The following is a 22,985-nucleotide window of genomic DNA, read 5'->3' as shown; positions in this document are numbered from 1 at the left end:
TCCGCTTCCAGTTTTTTGGTGCGTTCTTTGTTTCGGCCGTGGACGCGGCCGCCCTTTGACCCTTTCTTTGAGCTGTCAAATGGCGACACGGCGCTCTGGCAGCGGCGTCCCCTCGCCACTTCCTGCCAGCCTGTCAGCGCCGGCCTGTGAGGCATCTCCTCCCTCCCTCCCTCCCACCTTCGGGGGAGTCATTATGCTGAAACGCTCTTCAAACAAATTGCTAAAATGAATCACCCTGTGGAAACAAATCAATCCCAGATCGACTCGGCCACAGTGCCGATTCGATTGCAAATAAAGAGGGGGCGGGGCTTCACCGGTCACGTGGGTTCTAGTGAGCGCCGAATCAGAACGTGGAGCAGCAGGGGGAGGAGAGACGGGCCCCGAGGCCCCGTGGGGAGACCTTTGGGTCAAAAGGACAAACGACGGCACGGACAGACGTCAAATGTCATCGGCATCAAGCCTGACAAGCTCCGGCTCGGCTATCGCATGCTAGCGTTAGCCTGGGGCGGCGCCAACGCCTCTCTGTGACGAGCAGCGCCTCCGGAGGTTGTGCAAAATGGCTTCCGCCAAGCCAACACATTAGCACGAGTCAGTGACTCTGCTCCCCCCCCCCCCCTCTCAGAGGATGAGCCATCTGTGAGTGACAGCGGGGCCTCCGCCATTACTCCTAATGCAGCAAACAAATCTGCCGTTTTTGCATTTTGAGGGTCCTCCCGCGCGCGTATCGCCACCGGCGAGGCTGCTCGCTGTCACCAGAGACATCAAGCGTGCTGTGATGTATACGCTTCCCCGTCTCATTCATCTCGCCGACTCCGGGCTCTCTCATAAGCATCAGTCAAGCAGCAGGACAAAATAAATCCTCATTTTCACTGGTGAACGTGCGGCAGACAAAAATCCAATACTCGGGAGAGTGCTTGGAGGGGGGGTGGGGTGGGGTGGGGTGGGGGGGGGCATTTGGGAATAAATCAATATCGGGCCATTTACCATCATTTTCCAGCATCATTGAATATCTGTCAAACCATTTATTTGAGAGTCTGGACAGCGCAGCCAAATCATTTTCGAAAGAACTTTCTCTACATCCAAAACAAATAATGAATAACGCCCCGATCGATACGGCGAGCTTCATCCCGCTCTCAGGCCCGACTGGTGTCTGGCACACGGCCCGCTTGTTTTTCCATTCCCTGATATTCTATTCACTCCCTTTGTTCTGCTCCGTATCAGGCTAAATGCTAGCGAAGAGCGCCGCAGACCCTGAATGGTGCACATACAACGTGTTTGGCACCGTGCACACTTTATATCTTTATGGAGAATAGCGACGCCTCGCTGCGCCCTGCCAGCGCCATTGACTCGCATCTCTCCCGAAAAGACAAACAAACCCATTTAAGCAGACTGGTGCGACTGTTGGGCGTACAAAGGCTCAGCAGCGGGATTTAAAAAAGAGCATCCGGCAGCCTTGATCAGCACCTCTCAAAGAGCCTTTGCATCTCAATGGAATCAGACTTGGCAGCGTGGCGTCAGCCCCAATCTCCCCCCGCCGTTCCACCCGGCGCGGCTGCATAAAATCTCGAGAGCTCGTCGGGGTTAAAGGTCAACTGTACTGACCCCCTCCAGGAGGCGGGGCCCCGTCTCCCTGGAGGAAAACAGACCGGTGGAAAAAATGAGCCGTTTCAGCAGGACGCTAGAAGAGTCGCTGGGAGAGAAAGTTCCGCGCGGAGCTTTTGGCGATGCACCTCGGAGGGTGCTAGCACCCCCCCCACCCCCCCACCCCCCCTTCCAGGGTGTCTCACCTACATGAAACTGGGCCATCCCTGTCTGCCCAAGCGTGACGGAGCAGCCCCCGACCCAGCTGACTCCACCGTCTGAAGGCTGCCTCCTGGGTCACGACCCCGGTGTGACATACCAGCGGATGAGCGGGGGAGGGGGGGGGGGGGGGGGTTGGTATTGATTACCGATAAGCTCATTACAAACGAAGAGCAAGGCCTCCCCGCACAGACGGAACTATTTGGACCTGTCAGAAGCAGAGCTTAGCGGTGGGAGTCTTTCGCTGAGCGGGTTAAGTCATTTGACCTTTTGAACTCATGTTTGGCTAACGGGTTTGGCTAACGGGTTTAGCTCGGTGGCAGCTCCGTGAGTTTAATGTCAGCCTCAGTGAATCAGCGGAGCCTAAAGGGGGTCGTTAAATCAAGACAGATGAGGACATCTTTTATTTCCGTCGCCCTCGTGTTTGCCAGGGACACCAGAAGGTTCCCGGGATGGCACCAACCAAATAGTTTTCTCCACATCTGAACTGGATTCGGGGGATTCCTGGCGGGCGGGAGTCCGGCGTCCCCATTCATCACTGATAAAGTGTCACGTCGCTGCCCCTTATGACGCCTCTCCAGGCCCTGAAAGGATGTGCCTGAAGATGGAGATAGCGAGCGAGGACGTAGATTACTGCCGTTATCGGGGCGATGCCATTAATAAGGTCCCGTGTAGCCCCGTGTCCCGAGCCTCGCCGCTCTGTGTTATCGTGGACTACGAGGGACGGCGCCGGGAAATACGGCGCTGCTGGGACGGAGGGCAAGAATGGGGAGAAATGTCACGGGGCCGCGGTGTCAGAGTGGTTAATCGAAAATAATGGCGGGCAATTTATAGTTGCCATCCCGAGCAGCGGCGGAAGTACTGATGCAGGAGATCGAATTTTAATGCGCGCGTTCCATCACGCCTTACAGGACGCCACGCGAGAAATACGGTCAGAGGTTATCGGCGAGCAATAAGAGGCGCCGCTGTTTTTGCCGCCTTTGTTTGCCCGTCTGGTAAAGTGGGTGCGGGGGGGGGGGGTTCCACCTGCAGCCACTGATTTATTAAAGGGAGGATGGGAGATGCTAATGCAGGATTCCTGCCGTCTTCTCAGACCACAGGGAACCGCGGAATCACGCGTTTTCCTCGGCCCATCCGGCCCGCCGGAGGAACCGCCGAGTCCCTGGGTCCCCGGGTCCCCGGGCCGAACCCGCCGCAGTCGTTTGGTTTGCAAATTCTTTTGTTTGTCCTGCCGCTGCAAAGTGGATGCAAATCCTGGAGACGCTCCAGCGGCCCGGCGTGGGAGCGCACGTGTGTGCGGAGGGCGGTTCCACATGGGTGCTCGGGCCCAGCACATAGAGCAGAACTTTACATTCAGGTACAGATCAGCTGCGAGTCCTCGAGGTTAACACCCTCATTAAGCTCTAAAGGTCTCGTTGGTTCTTCCAGCTGGGAGCACAAACACGGAATAACCTCCCGCTGCCGTAAGAGGCAGAAATCAACGGCGATAGAATTCCCCTTTCAGACCCCGCCGCTTCCTGCATTCACGCCTGACGTCAGGGCCCTTAATGAAGACGGCGCGGCTCAGCGCCGCCGCCCTCCCCGCGCCGCCAGTCGACTTTACTTCAGCGCTTCCACGGCTCGCTTTATTTCACTGCGGCTTTAATGAGGGTCGTTTGGAATAATAGGCTTCCCATTGAATGGCGGCATCTGCATCCACACAGCTTTAACTGAGTGAGCTAATTTTCCAGGATAATCACCTCTCCCGCTGCGTTGCTTTATGCTGGGATGCTGTAGGTTTTTAGCATCAGATTTAATGAAGTCAAAAATTACCTCCAGGCTTCCGCTGAGGTCGGATATGTCGCCGGTGTTTGTGCCTGCGAGAATCACGGCATTAGTCTCGTTTCTACAGTTAATTTAGCTGGAGTGGAAACGCCTTTCGTTCCTGTCAGCAGCCCGCCAACAAATCCAAATGTGCCACATACATTCGGCCGGATTTCACGCCGCTGCGGAGACGGGAGAGAAGCCGCAAACGCTTTTTCCACCTTTCCCAGAGCAAACGGGACATTCCGGTTGGGCGGCCGGGTAATGAAGTCCGCCGGGACGGGGAGACACGCAGTTTAAGGATGATGTGCGTTTCCTCTCTCGCCGTCTCTCCTGTTCTCCGCCTTCCTCCCGCTTTTGTCTCGGCGCGTTGGTGTTGTCACGGACGACACCGGCTCTGCGGCGTCACGCCGTCCCTGCAGATGGCAGGAAGACGGGCGCGCTGTGGAAAACGACGCGGGCCCGTTCTGACACGGCCCATCTCTCCGGAAAAAGGTCACAAACTGTGACAATGTCGTAACGTTCCACTCTTCTTTATTTAGCTCCCCGCTTACGTGTTAGCTAAAGACAAAAAGGCGGCGTGCCCTTTTACTGTCGAGAGGTTGCACTTGTTGGAGCCACGAGCAGCCGGAGCGCTTTATCGCCGCGGCTGCACATTTATGCAGTTGGACAGCAGAGGAGTTGTCGGTAATTTGGCAACGTTTATGCGATCCCCCCCCTCCCCCCGCGGCTTCGCTGCACTCGAATTCACACGATAGTGAAATCAGAAAAAAAGTGGCGGTGGCGGTGGCGGTGGCGAGGGTTAACTCCCCGGTGATCTGTTCTGCAGGCTGGCAGGCCAAACGGAGGAGCGGGAAGACAATATGGCGAGCAGCAGGCGCCGGGCGTCCTTCTCGCTGCCTTGTGTTTAGCTTATCACAATAGACGGCCGGGAAGGGGTCCAAACGACGGCAGAGGGCGGGTGGACGCTCGGGGATTGTGTTTTCAAGGCTACCCAATGAACTTCTCTGCAACACCAAAAGGCCTTTGCACCTTTTTTATCTCCACAGGACGGCAACAGAGGGGGGAGGAGCCATGGGGTGCGTTTAAAAGCTCGGGGTCCCTTTTATTTCAATGCATATTAGCTTCCGTTTGTAGACACTTATTCAATTATAGTAATTGACAGTTTTAGCGGCCCTGAAGCAAAACATCAAATATGGAGGAGATTCAAACTGAGCCATTCCACTGGAAATGTAAATATTTGGCCACAGGTGAGCTGACAGTATTCAGGAAGGAATTAATGGGATGAAGCTCTGACAGCAGAACGCCGTCTCTATTTTCCACACGTGTGTAAACCTGCGGTAATTTATGACGGCCGCAGCAAGAAAGGACGCTTGACCTTTCTAGAAAGATCCTCAGGTCCATCGCAGATGCTGACATGGAAACCTGCTCTTTGTAGCCTAGCAAACACTGTCGTAGCCCTACAAGCTGCGGTAAAAGCCGAGTCCTCGGTTCGGCCGTGACGATATATTTTTCTAATCGACGGTAAAACCCGCCTGCTGCTGCCATCTACTTATATATATATATCTATATCTAAGCCCACGTTAGCCTCCGATGTCCCGGGACCTGATCCCAGGCTTAGTTGTAACTTTACGTCTCGCTACTCCAAACTTTCACCAATCTGAAAAGCGAGAAGGCCATGCCCGAACATTCCAGATTCCTCTCCCAAATTCTCCCTTTCACACACAGCGAAGGCACGGCGGTGTCCGATTACGGCGGTGCCCAAACGCTCTTGGAATGTTTCTTCGGGGTAGATCGACGAGAAAACACTTGCAAGGACAAAGCGGAGGTGGGCCGGAGATTAGCTTTGACGGGTCGAGTTACGACCCGGACTTTCCTGGAAGAGCAGGGAAATCGTGAGGAAAAGCGGATCGAGGGTTCATTTTAGGGTCGTTTGAGGGGGGCGGGGCCACAACGAGGACGCCCCAGAAAGCAACCCAACGCCTTTTCGACTGGGCAGGTTTCGGCGCGCGTCGCCCGTTTGGTCAAACTCTGACTGCGAACTATTTGCGGCGTCTTGAGCCGTTGCCGTTAGCTTGAAAGCCCGAGCTAAAACCGTCTCCCTATGTTTAACTGTTGCCCAGTCATCTCCCCGCGGATTCACGCGCATTCAGGTCCAAATATATTTTAATCGCCCAATGGAAAGTTGCGTGGCGTTGCCTCGGTTGCTGATGGTGCGATAACCGGCGCGCATCTAATTCTGGCATAAATCTGAAATATGCCGTCTGCCCCAGCAACCCCGGGTCCCTAAAGTAACGTAAACACTGCGATAATTCTATAAATACACGGTCGAGGTCATGAGCGCTGCAGTTTTCTGGCCGACTAAATATAAATAACGCTCGTCTTTGCAGCGCTATCTCTAATGGCGTGATGCAACGCGACGAAACCCCTCCGAGGAGGTTCCTGAAATATACATGAAAGCAGGAAGACGTCCCCGCTCTTCTCCGGCGGTGGTTTTTGGGGACACAAACACAACCTGCGTTTTTCTATCAAACACAAACCCAAAAAAGCAACCGGGCGGCTAAACGTCCATGAACGACCTCCTCTGCTCCGGCCACATTCCGGTATTTCCGCTCTTCTGAGCCGGGCTGAATTAAGCGCGACGTGGGAACGCTGTAAGACACATTAATGTCTAATACTCGCTCATTTTTTCCCACGCGGCGCTCCGGATCCCCCCGGGCTACTATTTGCTTTGCAAAATGCATGCATGAAATTCTTGAGACCGGCCTCCCCACGAGGGCCTAAATAATAGATTAGCCGCGCAGCATCCAGCCAGCGCTACAACCGCAGCTCCAACTGTCTGGCCTCATTAGCGAGTGAAGTGTAAAAGATAGCCAGCTGCTAGCCCAGGTGACGGTGCTGTGCTCTGGCCTCTGACAGCAGCGCCGCCCCCCCCCCCCCCGATGCACTTCAGCTTGTAATCTGCCGTAAAGCCGCTAAGCTGCCGCTGATGGTCCGTTTGGGAAGTTGGAGACTCGGCTCCAAGTTTTTTTTATTTGGAAAAAGTGGGGAAATGGTTAGTTTGTGCGGGTCGGACTCAAAGGTGACCGAAGCCATTTCTGCCTGCTATACGTACCCCCCCTCCCCCTCCCTTTAGCCCCTCCCTTTGTCTCTTTTCCTTTCTCTCTCCGTGTCTGCTTCCAAATGGCAGTCATTATACAGGACATGAAAAGTCACTTTAGTTCCGCCTGGCTTCTTCAAAGCACCAGGCTATAATTGCAGATCGAGCCGAGCGAGAACGCCGGGGTTACACCGAATTTAAAGGTTGCCTCCTAATCATTTTGGACCACAAGCAAATAGGAATCGTCAGAAAGATGCCAAGCGGAAGTTCGCGGAGTCGTACGGAAACACGGACGGAGGGAACGACGGCACAAATTGGGGAAACACTTCCAAATTATGAAAAATCCACAGCTATTAAATGCATTCCTCATTCGTGAAATTGCTATCTGGCCACGTCACTGCACACTCTAATGGAATGTTCTGCTCTGCGCCAGGCACACGGCTAAAAACTTGCTCACCTTTGTCCTCTGGTTTGGTTTTATATATGACTTAGCTTCATGCTCACAAAGCCAGCGCGGCTAACGCCGAGCTAACAGTTAGCAAGTGTTGATCTTGTGGGTCCCAGATTCAAGGCGAGGCAGCCAATGTGGGCGGCCCTCCCTACATCCTGCAACCCCGTGTTAGCCGCAGCAGGTAGGGTAAGAGCCCTCGGTGAGAGCCTCAATCAAAGACACTTTGGTTCGGTTTGATGCTGCAGCTACAGAGCGTGTCTCAGTGTTAAATGTCGGTGTGAAGAGCTGAGGGATTCGGCCATTAAAACGTCTTTTAAGGTCACATCACGACTGGATAGCGCATCAAATAATGAGGCCCAGAGAGACGAACGCATCAGGTTTTCTGTAGGAAGCCTAATTTTCATGTCCTGAACCTCGTGTGGCCCTATTATTTCCTCCGTTCCTGGATGGTGGCGCCACGCTTTGTTTGACTGTGGATTTTGTGATTTGTTTTGGTACATAAGGAGAATGTATGGACTCAAAAAACCGGTCAAAGACAAAGTTGAAGCCAATTGCATTTTTTTCTAGTGTAAATGAGCCTTTGATCGGTTGTCCCGATCGATGGCATCAACACCTCTGGGGTGTTGTGACGTGTGTTGGCTCCTCCCACTCCGGCTCCTCAGCCCCTCCCCCGCCGTTTCTAAAGCCGTCATACTTTAAATTCAGTTCCTTCACTTGTGCCGCGTCTGTTGTGGCATAATTTGACAGAGCCCTGTGACATGAATGCGCGGAGCCGACGGCCACTTCCACTTCGCCGTGCTTCCATTTCCTCGTTCCCTCACTTAGTGAAATGGTTTTGCTCTCAGCCTTTCAAAGAAAAAATGAAGATGCACTGAAAGGAGGCAACGGGGAGGGCATGCAAAAGAAATGGCGTTTGGGTCGGTGTTGAGCTCTAAATTGGGAACGGTCCAATATGGAGGTCGGGCGCAGTGACCCCGATCCAGAGTCCCCATCTCACTGTCCTCACAGCTGGTTTCAGACATGTGGCATTCGTCATATCTGCTGAAACCCAATCTGCAAGCAGGGGGCAGCTGCCTCGGGGGGGTGGTGCTCCCCCCCCCACCTCCCCTTCCCTTCCCTCCCCTCCCCCCACGCCGAGCCCGCCGGCAAAGAGCTACGTGTCCAAACACCTGAAATTATATCTCAGAATCAGAAGGTAAGAGCGGAAAAACTGTAAAATCCATCATCGATGGGAGGAGTTGGAAGCATAATGAGGGAGAGGCCACGCCCCCCTCAGTGCCCCCTTCACTGACAAACAGTATTTACGCCCCTGACAAGGTGATGGGCAGTAAAGGTGATCGCCGTCTGGGCGTGAAAGCGGGCGCCTTATTACCCCGAGCCCGTGGCGGCTTGAATATCAATAAAAAAGTGCCAGCGTCCCGCTGCGTGTAAAACCAGTGCCCCGTGGCGGCGGGTTTTATCCGTCAACCCACCCTTGACGCTAGTTGTGCAGTGGTAGAGGTAGCAAGAGGAAACGCTTGCCAAGTAAATAAGTGAGTGGAGCGACGGAGCAGAGGAAAAGGCAGCGGGACGGAGGCCAAAGTGAACCAAGGGTAAAGTCATGATCGCTTCATTATGCCGGCGTGCGGCTCAGCATTGTGCGAAATCAGACCGCGTTTTCATTTGTCACAATGCATCAAGTCCGCCTCCCCGTGCGGCCCCAGACGCACAGACCTGCTGGGGAGCACGTACCGCGCCACGGAAGCTACACGTGTACACGCACCTCGCTGCCCTCCCTCCGCTTCGACCTCTACCAGTCACACTCTCCCTGCAGGCGCCGCCGACCAGCCAGCCGGTCAGCCAGCCGGCCGGTGGGTGGTGCCGCTGGAGAAGATGGAAGACGCCCGCAGGATTAGAGAGGACAGGTAGCGAGCGGCGTGGGTGCTAGCAGGACTCCGTGGACTGCATCTCAGAGCGGTGCCTGATACAGTGGGACCTCTACTTACGAACGTCTCTACATGCGAATTTTTCAGGTTACAAAACGTCTCATATTTCCTCTTGTAACGAAGGAAATTTCAGGATACGAAGGTCAAAAATACGCTAGCGCTGCTACTCGCAGCTCGCGGAGTTTAGCGAACGCAAACAGGCTTGTAGCTGCTCTGCCATTGGCTATCGCCTAGCATTTCCCTGTCATCCCATTGGCTAGGAGGGACGTCATTATGTACATGTTTGTGTGTATCCCAGCGTCGCCTTCGTTTCACTTTTATTTATTGTGGGTGTTCGTGTGTTTGTCCATTAGATGGCGGTGTTACCACAAGTGTTAACGTTCGTTGCTAGTAATGACGGCTAATGTAAGATTAGCCTGTAATAAAGTTCATTTTGTTCCTGGAGAAGCCTTGCACTGAATTCCGACATTTATTGTGCGGTAATCAAATTGTAACATGTATTTGTTACATGTTTTGATGCATTTTTATGACTTATAAGAAAAATTATGTCCGAATTTTTGGGGACTTGGAACAGATTAGGGCATTTACCTGGAAAACACGTCACTACTTATGTAATTTTCAGGTTACGAAGTAACTTCTAGAACGAATTAAATTCTTAAGTAGAGGTCCCACTGTAATTGTCCACTCTGGTGATTCTGAGCTCGTAATTAAGGCCCCGGGTTTGGACTTCCTGGAGGCGGACTTGCCTTTTCTTATTTTTGTGGGGGTCTTAAAAACAAACACGCCACGAAAAAGAAAAAAAACCGGAACCTGCTAGGAAGGCTAACGATAACGTAATCCTCCAGCACAAGGCACAGCTGCGAACATCAGTCGGCTTCAAGTTTACCTGCATCTGCGGAGGAAGAAAAAGACACCTGGCGAGGTTCAGTTCTCAGAAATGCCCCCCCCCACCCCCCACCGCCCCCCCAGAAACTGTCAGGCAGGCGATACCGCTCGCGACTGCGCTCCTGGCGAAACAAATGACGGTTAACGCAGATTAGCAGACTTCACTCCCTCCCAGCGCTCTGTGGAGCCTTGTATCATTTTTCAGGGTTTGTCCTTGTCTGCTGTGAACTGTTCCTCACCCACACAAAAACGCCGGTGAGTGACGCGGGCGAGCGGCGTTCCTCTTTTTCATTTCCTCTCAAACGTCAAATTACCTTTGGCAACATCTCAACGTGCCGTTTGATCGTTTCCGTGGACGACGGGAACGGGAGGGCGAGGGTCTGAGGGGGGCAGGGCCGTCGTGGCCGCTGCCCTCGGCCGCCCCGGCCGCCACCCGCCCCATTGCCCCCTTTCAGCTCGCTGGCGTCGCAGCAGCAGGATCGGGAATCGAAGGCGTCGACGGTGGCGCTGACCGCTGACTCGGTCAGGCGCTCCCGGGTTTGAGCCAGGAACCATAAACACAGCCATCCCGGGATGTGAACCTGGGACCTGGACCCACTGGTCCACCTCCAACCACAACATCACATGTGACTCAGAACAAGCGAGGCTTCAGATTCAACCTCGGAGTCAGCTGGCGTGAAACCGAGAACACATGAGCGCCTGATTATAATCACAGAAGCATGTTGACAGGTACCACCCCCCCACCCCCCCCCCCCCCCCCCCCAACTCCGTGACTCCAGCCCCCCTCTGCTGCATTCTCTGTGCCTGGAGAGAACGAGTCCCCTAGTGGCCACAGCGCCACATTACAGCTCCAGAGGAGCCGTCCAGGTCCGCGTTCACCTGAGTGACTGACGGCATCTCAGATATTGAGTTGCCTTGTTGGTATTATGAAGGGCGGAGGAGGAGGGGGGGGTCCGAACTGAGTTCCAAAAATAACGACGAGACGATCTCTGGAGAGTTGAAGGCAAGTTCTTTGAAATACCCACTCGCGAACATTCAGCTGGAATCGCGTGTCAAACTGTCTCCAAAGGTCAGGACGAGTGGAACAACCGCGGTTATTTTAAAAAGCAAAATCTACATTTTTGCCAACGAAATCGACAGGAATCGGTCCGGAAACACGCGGAGGGCTCCTCCATCTCAACCCTGACGCGCGTCGTGCTCACCTCTCCACCTGCGCGCTCACTAGTTGGGTCGTTCCACACGCAAAGGTGAAACACCCACAACCAGGGAGCTGCGTCTGCACCGGACCCCCCCCCCCCTCTCGGAGCCCGAACGCGGCTCTTTAAATCCCGAACTGGCGCAGGAGCGCGACCCGCCGTCGCGCGGCGCCGAAATCTGCGCGACAAAAGCAACAACTGCAGCAAGTTGGCGGCAGAACCGCCGGAGTCCAGCTTACCTTCGCGCCATCTCTGCGGCCACTTTCGAACTCGAAGCAAGTCGAGAGTTCTGGGTTCGGTTTTACATCCAGTAACGGAGCCGCGTCCCGGCTGAGGTCGCGCACGGGGGGAAACAAATCCGTCCTCCGGGTCTCCGCCGTCTGCGCCCCGCTAAGTTTCCCAGCGAGCTCCTGCGCGAGGCGCACGGGAGGGAACGCAGAGCTGCGCACGTGGAGCGCGTGTTCCGATCGGGTCTGGGGCTCGGGTCTGCGCGCGCGGCGTCAGGTCTTCATCGGAGTGGCCGCGAGAGAGACGGAGAGAGAGTGATCGGGTGTGAGGAGTGCGGCGCGAGGCTCTCTCTCTCTCTACACTCCCCCCCTCTCTCTACTCCTCTCTCTCTCTCTACTCCTCTCTCTCTCCTCTCTCTCTCTCTCTACACTCCCCCCCTCTCTCTACTCCTCTCTCTCTCTCTACTCCTCTCTCTCTCCTCTCTCTCTCTCTCTACACTCCCCCCCTCTCTCTACTCCTCTCTCTCTCTCTACTCCTCTCTCTCTCCTCTCTCTCTCTCTACTCCTCTCTCTACTCCTCTCTCTCTCTCTACTCCTCTCTCTCTCCTCTCTCTCTCTACTCTCTCTCTACTCCCCCCTCTCTCTCTACTCCTCTCTCTCTCTCTACCCCTCTCTCTCTCCTCTCTACTCCTCTCTCTCCCTCCCTCTCTCTCTCTCTACCTCTCTCTCCCTCTCTCTCTCCCTCTCTTCCTCTCTCTCTTCCTCTCTCGCTCTCTCAGGGGTGACGTCAGTCGAGGTCCCACTCCCCCCCCCCACGCATCCACTGCAGGAATGTGCACTTGACCGTGACTATTTCGGTGTGGCGCTCCGTGCGCGGGCGCGGGCGCGAGCGCCCGGTCCGCGGACGGGCAGCCGCGGTGATCGATCACCAACATCGCAATGAGGGTCCGAATCACACATTTAACAACTTCTGAAGCGACCGCGACTGGTTTAAACTGGATATCGAAGAGGGAAAAGATCTGAAATAACCCTCAACAAATAAAGATCCATCAAAATTAGCATTTGTTGTTGGACACCATCAAAAATGTAATAGACTATAGACATAATACAAAACATATGTGTAATTATTATTAATTGTAAATACTAATTTAGTAATAACCGCATTATTATAAGGTTGTTTTATTGTTGTTTCTATTATTATTATTATTATTATTATTATTGGGAGAGAGAAAACCTGCTGCTGATTCTATCCTGATTCCCCTTTAAACCCAGTTTTGGTTCTAGCGTCCAGGTCAAAGGTCGCGTGCTGCTCCCACTTTCCCTGAAGTGCTCTTGACCTGAGGTATCCCACAATGCCTTTCAGCTCGCGGTGGACAGTACGGCGGCGAGTTGACGAGACGGCGGCAAAGCCCAGCGATCGTCGGCCATTGCTGAAATCTGTCCGACCGCCTGTGAACCAGTCAGTAAAGCTGTCAGGCTGGGGCGGGGGGGTCTGAGTCGCCCCCCAGGTGAGCAACCTCGTAACTGTACCCCGCAACACTCCACAGCTTATTCTCCCGCGCCGCTAAGAGGCTGATCCACAGACGCTTTAATGTCGGCGGCACAAATGTCGTTAAATGCCATCATCAACACAAAGGTCACGACAGACTCGACACGAGGCGGAGACGTCCCCGCGGAGACACTTTATCCATCATTTTGTGAGCTAGCGCTCCGATGTGCGCTTGGGGATGCATAATATCTGCCATTTTGTTTGTTTTCATCGGCGCGCTCCTCTCCCGAGCGCGGGGCGTCGGCCGTCCCGTCGTCCAAGGTCGGCCCAGTTGCCGCTATCGCCCGCGCGCTATAAAATCAATCCCAGACGTCGTTAATTCGCATGTGCCTCAACAAACAGTCGACATAATGTCGCATAAAGGGACGGCGCCGCCCCCGAGAACACATTCGGGGAGGCGGCGCTTTGATGGAGGGCGCCGGGAAAATAAGACAAGTGTCCCGGCGAGAGGGACGACGGTGACCAATCGTGTTGGGAGAAAAGTTGCGTTCATGGCAGCGGCCCAAAACTCCTGATGAACAAGGGAGCCACGAATACCTCCGTCCAACGCTAGCACGCTAACACGCTAGCAGAGAAAGAGAGAGAGAGAGAGACTACCGCAGACAGCAGACCCGTTTTTGCAACGTCGGCTAACCGCGTAGCTACGACAGGCAAAACCAAAACTTGAGCTAACGGCTATTTGGCCAACTCTGTGGCGGTTGCCGGGGTGATGGCAGGTGGTTTCTCGGGCCGTCATTCGTCGTCAACAACGTTGAACGTCTCGGGAAAACTCCGCAATCTTTGGCCACCCGGGTCACGCCGGCGATCGGATTTACAATGCTGCTCCACGTCTGACCTTGTCCTCCCGTGTTCTTCATGCTAGCGGGACGGCGGCGGCGCTTGTTGACGAATGGCTCCGGCGGCAGGATTCATCAGCGGCCGCGGCGGTAGCTAGCAGGACCGACTTCCACCGCGCTCCACAACCTGACCTTCAGCGGGAATGATCCCGGGCCGGGAAAGGGGAGCGCCAGGCGGAGAGCAAGTTCCCTTATTTATAACCTGTGACACTCAAAAGGCCATTTAGGTGAATAATTTGGCGTCATCGTCGGACATTTATTCGCGGGATTGTGACAACGCGTCGCGATCGCGTGACGCTGACGAACAGCCACTAGCTTGTTTACGCAGGTACGCGCGCGGGGTCATGCAAAGTGTAGCTCTGATTGACATTTACTCTGTAAACACAATGCAAATACAGCGCACGTGGGTAAAGGTTGCACTGTATCGGCGCGCCGCTCTCTGAGGTGTGCGCCTGTGTTCCAGACCTGTAGGGATTCTTCCGACTTTACAGCAGCTGATTAGCATTGAATATTCTCCTTATTCTAAAGCGTGTTTTGAAATGTAAATTCTTTTTTGATTCTATTATAAGCGGCGGCGGCGAGAGGCCCCAAAGGCTGCGGAGAATCATTAGAACCTGAGCCGGTCGTTGCTAAATGTCAGTTTCACCGCGGATATTAAAATATTGCTGTTTAACATGGTGCAAATATCAGAACGACTTCATTTGGACCGGAATGTCCTGAAAGGAGCAGGAAGTGTGACAGCTAGCTTCACATTTTCGGGGTATTTTGGCTTTAAAGAGGATGAGCTCGTTTGAGTTGGGTCACTTCCCCAAATGGATCAAAGTCTAAATTTGCTGGCCTCCGCAAATGACAACCCATCAGCTACAGGCTGAACGCCGCGCTGAATGCTAATTAGCAAGCAGCCCCATGCTGCACAGAGATGGTGTAAATACTGTGCGCGCTCATGTTAGCATATAGCCCAGAGCACATGTGCTATTAGCCAAACGTCAGAGATCGTCCCTCAGTCAAGGTGCTGAACGTGTCGGCCAGATGGAACAGAACCGGGCGCCAATTTGGGTCTTTAGAACTGTTCATTTCCTGTGATTCTTCAGACAGAAGGACCCAAAACGACGAGGCAGGACGAGAGGAGCGGCGCTCTCGCCTCCCGTCGGCGCATTTACAGTCTCCCCGAACACGTAAACCAGTCATTGTAAAATTAATTTCCCCATCAAGCGAGACTCGCGCTCTTCGGGATAACAATCTCCTAAGCGGATAAATGTAATCCAACGTGTTGAGATTGACTTGTTTATGGCCGCTGCCCAAGCAGTGAAGGCGGCGGCGGCGGGTTGGGGGGGGCAGGGGCGCCGAACGCCAAGGTGAAACCCGGCGGGTCCTTGGCTGCGACACCTGATACTCTTCTTCCGATCCGTCATACGTGATGGATGGCGGCGCGTGCAGCCGCTCTTGCTCGAGCTGTTAGCATTTGCTAAGCGGTTGCCAAAAAGTTCATGGCAGGAGACAACACGGGATCTTCTGATGTGGGAGGGGTCGGAATGATCGGGGCGACTGGGATGACGGATGGAGGAACCGAGCTGCACGCAAACAAAGGCTGGACACTGTAGTTTCCATGGCGACCATTAAAACCTGGAAGCAGCGTCCCAGGAAACCTGGATTTCCTGAAATTGGCATGAAATACATATGGGATTTAGCTGGTTGCTAACTGGTCTTGCTCTCAAGTGCCAATGATGACTTCATTTGTTTCTAATAATGCTAGCTTCCATCTGAAAGAAGGAAACCTGTGATGCTACAAGCTAGCATGAAGGTGGTCCTGCTCTAGGTTTTTCCTCTGATTTCAACAACAGCAGTAACTGTCGCTCCACAGTTGGAACCTGACAGGGAGGATCTCAACAATGTTTGAGCTGCAGTTGTGGTCAAACATTAGCTCGGGTGTTTGCGGCTGCTAGCTGTTAACCATTAACCGCGTTGGTAGCCTGGTCTGACTGCACGTACGCTTGGCTGATGACTTGGTGGGACTTTGCCTCTGATTAGCCTTCGATCGGCTGTGATTGGCGCCCGCTGAAGCTGCACCCAACGCCGCCTTCGCTTCGTTGCGCAACGACACGTGATCGCTGTCGGCGACACGCGCGTCGTCAGCGAGGACAACAGGCAGCTCGAACTGTTACCTGAGCCGCATCGCCGGCCTGACTCATCCGTCCCGATATCGCTGAGTCACGAGTGGCCGCCGTCACCTCTTCACGGCGGCGAGCAGAATCAGATTTGTGTTGAGGGTTGCAGCCAAGACCTCGCTTTGATTTACTTTACTTCCTTGGTGGGAGGGGCAATGAGCTGGAAACCAATTAGGCCCATTAGGAGATCACCAGGGACGGTGCCGCTGTGCAGCCGGAACAGAGCGAAGGAGAGGGTGACGGAACCGTGCTAGCTAGTGACGCCGCCTGGTGCGACTGTGCTAACGCACAACGCTTGTCCGTGATTAGACGGTCGAAAGTTGGCGTCGATCCTGCCGGCTGAGATGGAAGGACGAGCCAAGATACGATTAACGGCGATGAGAGCCGAGAGGCTGCGCTTGGGAGCGAACGCGGGAGACGCTGCCAAAACGCTCCGCACGCTACCGTCACTTGGTTTTCATTTTGCATGAAGTCATTTTGTTGGAGTGGCGCTAAGTGCGCCCAGAAAGGAGCCCGAGCGATGGCTGTAATAAACGCCGGGATGTTGCTCCTTCAACAGGAAACATCTGTCTCCGTAGCTGCCGATTGATTAGCCGCCATTAGCTGCTCTCGGTTTGTGCGTGTTGTGAGCCGTTTCCATGCTAACTGTGACACTGACGAGTGCTCTCATCACTACTTGGAGCCGCGAGGTTCAGAAATTCCGCTCGTTGGCGGCTATGAAACATCAATCAATGACGGATTCAATTATCGACTCTTGATTCCGGTCACGTTAGCGCAAAGAGGCTCCGTGGATTTGGACGTTTCTCTGGAGATCGATGGCGACGCTAAAGATCTCTTGTGTCCCTGAGTCTGTTGTTGCAGATGGACCTTTGGGGTCCCGTTTATGGGTTCACGGCAGTTCTTCAGTAGGTCCCTGAGATGGTTCTTAGGCCGCCTCCCCTCCCCCAGGTGGTTCTGTCTCCTGATACCGCCTCCAAGTCACGCCGCTGATGTCATAAAACCAGTAATTCCAGATAAACGGAACAGCTGAGCAGAAGGTAAACATCATCTCATCCAACCCGTCCGGGGAAATCAGGACGTGCCGTCATCAGGCGAGCGGCGCGTTTACGAGCCGCCGCAGCGGACTGGCCAAGGGTCGCCCGTGCACGCCGCCGGGGCCCCGAGCCAAGAGGAAAACAGTTGAGCGGAATCACAGAGGAGGAGCAGGAGAGCGGAGCAAGGTGATCCTTCATTGGCTCGCAGCTTTATGGGATGGCTTCCAGCTGCCGCTCTGTGTAGCGACTCCGCAGCGCCGTAATATCTTAATTGTTTCAAATTAAATACTCGTAAAATGGCAACGGAAATGAGCCCCCCCCCCCTCCCACCAGTCTCTGGTTAATCCAGAGCAGCTCCTTGACTTCCATCTGGGCCCACTTTCAGAGAGAGACGGTTTAAAAGGCTCCCACATGGGAGGAGCGAGCGGCGGCGGCGGCAGCGTTAGCGCTCGTAGGTGCTGACCTGCGAGCGGAGGGGAATCACGTGCGTGAGAGCTTCCTCTGCCCCTCCCCCCTCCTCCACCTCCTGCCTGTCTGTTCCCGCGCGTTAGCGGGGGGGGGGGGGGGGTGGTTAGCGCTCATGCTAATAAACCGCCTGAGTTTCCCGCGGGGATTCGCACATGCAGCCTTCCCCTCCATCTCCCGGAGGCGCTTGCTCATTCCGCAGCGCGCTCGGTTCAGCTAAAGCATCTGGAATGACATCAGCCGCGCTGTCGGACACGCACGAGGGCGTGCGCACGCGGCGGCTGGAAGTTTAAATGCACTCGGTGGGCATTCCGCCTCGCGCAGTGCGTCTAATTTCCACGCTAAACGCTCGTCTTTGGAGCGGCGCTCGCCTCCTCGCTGGACGCGGCTCCGCGTCTGAAAGGATCCGTGTTTCCCACGGGAACGCCCCTCTGACTTGACATCCTCCGCTTCCTACAGATGCCGGGCTGAAATGGAGCTCCTACGCCAGCCGAATCAAACAGACAATTATGTGTCATTACGTGTGCTTTGGTGGGGGGGGGGGGGCGCGAAGGTACAGATACTGGAGGAGATTAGCATAAAATGAGCCGCGCGATGATGGCGAGGTAGAACAGAAACGCAGCCCGAATGGCCTCCAATCCGCCCCGTTTCCATGGTGAAAAGTTTGGAACTGAAAGACTTCCTGGATTGAAATCGGGTCTTCCGAGCTCTGTCGACCCTCGGGGTCACATGACCGACCAGAGGATCCCGGCTGGTTGTACGTGTGTGTCAGCCGTTGATTATTTCGTTAATGGTGGCGGCGTCCTTGTCGTACCCTTCAGGTTTCGCTCATTTACTCATCCGCCGGCGCCTCCGGGAGGCCGACCACACGCGGTGGGAAGCAGGGTCGGTCTCCGCCCCTCCTCCTCCTCCTCCTCTCCGCTGGTGTTTTGGAAGCCCCCCCCCCCTCCACACTTGTGTTGAGGCTTCCAATGACCCGATTCTTCTGCTCCTCTTCCCCTTTAACCTCAACATCTTCTCTCTGGCATTTTGCCCATATTCTGTCCGTGGTCATCCGTGAACCTGTCCCCCGTTCTTCCGTCCCGGCTCCGTCTCGTGTTTGTGGCCTTTTGCTCTGCGCAGCTAATGGCTCGGCTGTAATCCACTGGCTAATCTGCTGACGGCCTGTGTGACAGGGCATTAGCTTTGTGTCAGCGCCCGCTGTGCAGCCGCTCTGCGTGCGCGCGTGTAAAACATGCGCACGTCATGTACATGCATGAAGCTCATCAAGCTATGTAGCTGCACAATTGCTCCCGACTAGCATCCTTTTCCGAGGATAGACTTCGGAAGTGCACGGACTGCGCCCCCTTTCGGTCCTGCTCACGGTTTCTGCCTGTTCAAAGGCCGCTTGGCCAAAGTTGGCCGAGTCTCGCCACAAGCTTCCGCTAGCATTAGCATGTGTGAATGTCAGTTATGACCCGCGTTGGTGAACGAGCAGCGCAAACACGGGCTCCTCCGGCTGGAACGCCGCACTCGCGCACGTCTGGCTGCCTTTTCCGCACCTTTTCTCCGGTGCTCTCTTTCCTCGTCTCCCCCTGAGTGATCCTTTTATCACGGATGACCCCGCGCTCGGTCTGTTGACAGCCAAATGGATTACACCGAGGCTGGGGGACGCAGCAGACGCTCGGGTTGACGCGCGAGTGTGTTGCCTGATCCCTCCGTGTTGATAAACGCGCCGAGGCTTCTGGGATTGGAGAAGGTCCTGGCGGGAACGGGTTAAGGCGGGATGTGCGCGCCCGAGCCGACGTTAAGTCTACTTCTAATCACGGCGCCTTTCGGAGGGGATGAAAAGGAGAAAGGGAGCTCGGTTTGGATGGAATTAGGCCCCGATGGAGCCGGGATAAGCTGCTAGGCTTTGATTTAAACACACTGTTAGCTTGAAAGCTTGTGTTTGATCAAAGCTACACCCCGCTCTGATCGGCCCGCGCTCTCCCCAACAATAAGGAACCAAAACAAAGAGCTTTTTAACACTCCTGTAGGCCAGTTCCAGTTCCTGAGAAGTCGCTCCAGCCTCAGCACAACACTCGGGTCAACGGGAGGTGTCCGGTTCCGCCCCCAGCTCCCCGGGCCCTTCCCCCGCCCCTGGAGGGGACCACCATCCCTTTCCTTCTGATACCTGGATCCGCCCCTCCCTGGTTCTGCCGCATGGCTCCCGCCCCTCTGCGGAGCTCCTAGCGTTGCTTCACGCGTCATAAAAGCGGGACTTAGCGAGACCGACTCTCGCGGAAAGCCGTTCGCCAGGACGCCGTCAGCGACGGCGGCTTGATGGCTCACTCGTCCGTGGCCTCCGCGACGCGTCGTCTTCGGCAGCTGCCGTCTGACAGGGAAGGGATCCTTCCCGCGGCGTGCGGAGCCACAGCCATCGACTCAAGAGGCTCGACGGCAACACGCCGTGGAGCCGTTCCCACTATTATAGCAGGAATGACTGAGGCCTCCATAAACGGCCCAAGCGCCAAACAAATTCTACAGCAGGAAAGCGGAATTGATCCGTGCTCCGATGCAACGCTTGACGGCTCGAGACGGCGCGTTAAAAGCTGATCCGTTGGCACCGGCTCGCTCGTGAAATCCGCCGCCGCCGCCGTTTCTCCCCGCGGTTTGGTCTCAACTCACAATATCGAGTGATTATTCTGGATTTAAGCCTTAAAACAGTGCAGCCACCCCCCCAGCGGAGCCTCTCATTGATCCGCCCTAATTGCAGCAGTCAATAAAATTTATGGCTCCTCAGCTGCCGGCAGCCGTTTATACGAGGCGCCGCGTGAAGCGTTGGCTCCTAAAAGCAGGTGATCAGGTGATAAACCGACGTGCCGAGCGGCAGCAGCAAATACGGAGGCTTATAAAAGCGTGTTGAGGTCTTTGTTTTTATCCTCCGTCTGGGCCACAACTGACAGCGGGTCCTGGAAGACGCTCCCAGCTGCTTCTTCGGTGTGTTTGGCTTCAAGGAGCCGCCGAACCCCCCCCCCGAAACGGTCACGGAATTCCACCGGAATTCCACCGGTGACTCGCGGAACCCCAACGGACGCGAGCAGCTTCCCTGCGACTCCACTCCGGGGTCGGAACCTGAGCGGCTTCTGTGCAAACCTGTGAATCCGCCCAGCCCGGCATTGGAATTCAATCCCGGGTCCTTTGCGCAGCTCCTGGAGAGCAGCGCTGCACACTTAGTAGATCATCGCAATTAAAACATAAATTGGAAGCATCGAGCGGTTGCCGGCGCGACTCCAGCGAGGCGTCGATGGGCTCCTGCTCTTGGAAACAAGCACTCGGATCTGGAATAAAGCGGGCTGTCGATAAAATTGACGGTCAACAAAGTGCCTCTGATTGTTGGCAAGCAGCTGCCACGAGCTAATGCTAACGCTAACGCACAGGCTCTACCTGGGGTTGTTATGGCAACCCTATTAATCCAGATTTCCAAAAAAAAAGGAGTTCTTTGAAGGAAAAGAGCTGAGAGATAACAATTAAAGATCTAAAAACGAAGCGAGCGCGGAGAGAAACCCTTTAATACGGCGTGAAGAGAGCGGAGACGTGCAGGGGCGGCTCTCCGCGGAGCTGCCATGTGCCATGAAGGAATCTTTCCGAAAATCCCTCCGGGCCCACACCTGAACCCTGCGCCCTACATTTCTAAATTTACATCTTGAAAAGTACAAAAAAAAAAACGGTTCAGTTGCTGCAACCGTCGTGTTGTTGGCTGCTGAGGTGGGCGAACGGGAAGCGACGGTTGCTGGGGGGAGGGATGGGATAACGGGGAAAACAAACAGGCGCGCTGGGAATCTGCTCCAAATGAACGCAGCAAACACACAAAGATTCCTGCCAATTGCACCTCGAGCCAGCCGCGGCGCCGCCGAGGCCTTTCAGCGCCACGGACGGATCCCGAAGTTGGGATTTATCCTCTCCCAAATCAATGGGATGCCCTAAATCATGAGAGGAGCGGGAACGGCTGCGGAGACGTAGCCAGACTGGATGGTCGGGATGCGGGAACGATCCCCGGATGACGGATGCGCCCACTTGCGAGGCCCGAGATGAGCCGAGGTTCTGGTGGCCTTAACGCCACCGTAGCGGCTAACGATGCGGAATAAACGAAGAAGAGAGGCGGGAATCTGCCGGGAATGCCTGAGAAAGCTCCGCCTGTTTGCCGGGTTAGCATTTAGGTCACTCGGAGGTTACTTGTCTTCATCACCCAGGCAGGCGTGATGCGTTCAGGTACCCTCTGATTTGTCTCAAAAAAAAAAATATCTCGGAGAGAAAACTTGATCCATCCGACACACTTTGAAGCCAAAGAGATTTATTACGGATCCGCTAGCCTGCAGCCATAGCATTGAGTTCCTTTTATAGTCAAATTCCTCAATTCAACGTGGACGACATCCAATAATCTCATGGCTGCGATAAACATCCGATTTCGGCCATTTTGTGTTGGAAGCGCCACATTTGGTTGATTCCTGGTGCCGTTCCCAACAACGTTCCGCTCCGTCACATGACGGATGCGGCTCGGATCGTCATCTGTCTCTGTCAGATGTGGTTGAACGCAGCTTCCTATTGGCTGCGCAGGAATCGCGGCTGCTAAAGCGGCACCGGCGTTCCCGGAGACCAGGTTAATTAAACTTTGGGGGAGAGCAGAGGGAACAGGAGGCCCCAGCTCTGCATCCACTCCTGAAAACCGATGCCAAAGCGGGAAAACTTACCTTTCAGTGCTCCAGCGACCTTCCCAGCTGTTCAAGAGCTGCGGGACAAACACATGAAACGCGTTAGCTTGTCTTTTCGTCACATTTTCACAGGACTTTCCCTGTTCGAAAGGCGGGGCAGAGGTTAGCTCTCTGCTAGGTTAATGGGAAATAATTCCGACATCTCGGAGCGCAGAGCCGGAGCCACCAGTACTTTTTAGCGCGTAAAGGGCAAACATTTATTACCCGCTGATTACACTCGGCAGGCGCATGTGCCTGACACTTAAGCCCTTGTAATTTTCAAGCCCTTACAAAATAACCCTCCTCTGCCGGTGATATTCATCACAGCTCCGATGTTCCTGGATTTCTTTGGAAGACAACAAAGCAGTCGTGCGGATAAAGGGGGCACGACGGGAAGGAAAGAAGGGGGGTGTCACTGCGGCGTTATAAGACTAATTAAAACCCGGACGTGATCCCAAAGGTCAAAGATTGGCTGAAACCCGGAGAAATGGCTGCTGATAGCGCGGAAGAGTCTCGAGCTCCCGCGGATTAATTCCAGGTCCCCTTTGAAAAGCGGGAACAAGGAAAATTAGCAGCGATGAGCGACGTTCCCTGCTGCTGCTGTTTGTTTGGGCTTCGGAAACATTAGCCTTGGTTCTGAGACACGCACGCTGTCCGACTCCGGTGTTAGCGCTTGACTTTTTATACGCCGAGTATTTTTGGCATCCTGGCAGGAAGCGCGCAGCCCTTTAGTGTCCGATGTCGCCCGTGAAAAGGATACATATATATATAAAATGATTAATAGACACTCCAGCAATCAGCAGGCAATAAGAGGGCACCTGTCAGAGGCCCTCCTGC

The 22,985-nt window shown here is 54.6% G+C and overlaps 1 protein-coding gene and 1 long non-coding RNA gene across 41 annotated transcripts in view; one reads left to right on the top strand and one right to left on the bottom strand.

Moving 5' to 3' along the window:
* The window catches only part of LOC101066428 (receptor-type tyrosine-protein phosphatase delta), a 185,460-nt gene that overhangs the window by 65,849 nt on the left and 96,626 nt on the right, over positions 1-22,985 (bottom strand). For 39 of the 40 annotated variants that reach the window (XM_029840574.1, XM_029840580.1, XM_029840577.1 and 36 more), the window contains exon 9: positions 22,149-22,186. The gene's annotated coding sequence lies outside the window, so the exon portion shown is untranslated. Of the gene's footprint in view, positions 1-11,399; positions 11,807-22,148; positions 22,187-22,985 lie in introns of those variants that run through there. The other variant, XM_029840575.1, reaches the window with a different exon arrangement.
* Positions 1-22,985, top strand: part of LOC115250746 (uncharacterized) — a 58,753-nt gene that overhangs the window by 21,894 nt on the left and 13,874 nt on the right. The gene's annotated exons all lie outside the window — the stretch shown is intronic.

Source organism: Takifugu rubripes, chromosome 8 (genome assembly GCF_901000725.2).
Source record: "Takifugu rubripes chromosome 8, fTakRub1.2, whole genome shotgun sequence".
Lineage (NCBI taxonomy): Eukaryota > Metazoa > Chordata > Actinopteri > Tetraodontiformes > Tetraodontidae > Takifugu > Takifugu rubripes.
The sequence above is the reverse complement of the archived record's forward strand: the minus strand, read 5'-3'. Positions and strand labels throughout refer to the sequence as shown.